Consider the following 1,889-nt stretch of genomic DNA (forward strand, 5'->3'; position numbering starts at 1 on the left):
TAATACCATACACAGAATTAAAAGTACTCTCTTTATCAATAAAATTCTGCATCTAACTTATAAATAATATATTTTTAGAATGAACGACTTACCTTTCTCTGCAATGATGTCAAGCCGTCCTGTCTGATACCCGTTACTTACAATCTTTTAATGTTAACTGAGCAGGGAGTAGTCGGCGCAGCAGAACCAAACGTTGCCAGAACACATCCAAGATGTGGATCAAACCTATGTATCCCTGTCTCTTATACACATCTAGATGTGTATAAGAGACAGAAACGATTGTATCACAAAATGTTTCTGGGGAAACCCACTACTGAATCAAAATTCGTTCCTAGCAGCTCAAAACATGTTGAGATTACTTAACTTGATACAGTGTGTGTGTTTCCAGACATGTGTAGACTTTTTATCATGCAAACGAAAAAATTTTTAGGTACAGGTATACATCCATCATGCTGCATGCATAGTGCCCAGCGCTTTGTTTCGCCCGTGCAACTGTTCTTGCTGTCCTGTTCGATCCACGGGCAATCGATCTTGGGCTGATTTGATGTCAGACGATTTGGCTGTGAGCTGATATGAGGCAGGGCTGTTTGATCTGGGGCTGATATGATGCCATGCGGTTTGATTGTGGGCTTGTTTGTACCCGAGCAGCTTGATCGTGGGCTGATTTGATGCCAGGTGCTCTGATCGTGGCGTTCCGATTGCCAGTTAATATTTAGTGCCAATAAATCGGTAACAGGCCTATGGCCTAATAAACGCTGAAACCGCTATTATTATTAAGAGGACTTGAACAGTATTCCAGCTATTGAGGAGCTCCCAGTCGGCTCTAAATTAACAACTTTTGAAATACAAGAAGAAGAGGTTCTCAAGCGCCTTATCGCTGTAAATCCAAACAAGTCATGTGGACCAGACGGCTTCCACTCCAGATTACTCAAAGAGTTAGCAACTGTCCTAGCCGGCCCTCTGACGTCACTTTTTCGTAAAACTTTTAACGAAGAAGTTTTACTGGCTGAATGGAAAGAAGCTCAAGTGACACCATTGTTCAAAAAAGGTGACAAAAGCTGCCCAGATGGTGGATGGATGCTGGCGAATTTCTGGTGTGGTGAATTGATGCTGTCAGCAGGTGCTTTCGATTTCATGTCTACTTGTATTGCATTTTACTCTTATTTCTAAATCCGAATATCTAACATTTTTCCTGCTTCAGAAATTAATGCTGAAATGTAGATGAGCAAAATATAGGTTTTTAGTTCGGGATAATAATTGGTGTTTACATCATAATAACTTATAGTTTTATGTTACCTACAAATTCAGTGAGGCTGTGATTTCTCAGTTAAGGATGTAAATTTGCCAGAGTTATGCAGATACGTAATACTTAATATGGTAAGTGTTATTATTAATGTGAACATAAAAATCAATATGAACATAAAATTAGTTCTAGGTAGCGAGATGTGGTATATATGTATAAATTTAGTTTTATGTAGCGAGATCCGCTACAAGGTAACGAGCTAAATATTGTCCATTTGACTGGCTTCATTATACAAAAACGCTTCAAGAATGCAGATCTTCTAAACATTGAAGAGTCGCATAACAGATTGGTAGCTGATAGCACAGTGCACAACACTATCAATAGATCTACTAGTTTTATGTCCTATAAATCTACCAGACTCTTCCCTCTAAGTCTAAACACACCGACTAGTAGTGACTGAGTGACTGACTGCACTGTTCCCTTTTGATTCAGACCAATAAACAAATACTAAACATTAACATAAACTGAACGACAACCAAAAAAACCTCAAACGACTTGAAACGAGACTAATGTTATGAGAAAAGCTAACACTGTTTGAAATAAACATGTGCACAATTCAAACATTTTATTTCCATTCACTGCATTT

Source organism: Hyalella azteca, unplaced genomic scaffold, assembly GCF_000764305.2.
Source record: "Hyalella azteca isolate HAZT.00-mixed unplaced genomic scaffold, Hazt_2.0.2 contig3015, whole genome shotgun sequence".
NCBI lineage: Eukaryota > Metazoa > Arthropoda > Malacostraca > Amphipoda > Hyalellidae > Hyalella > Hyalella azteca.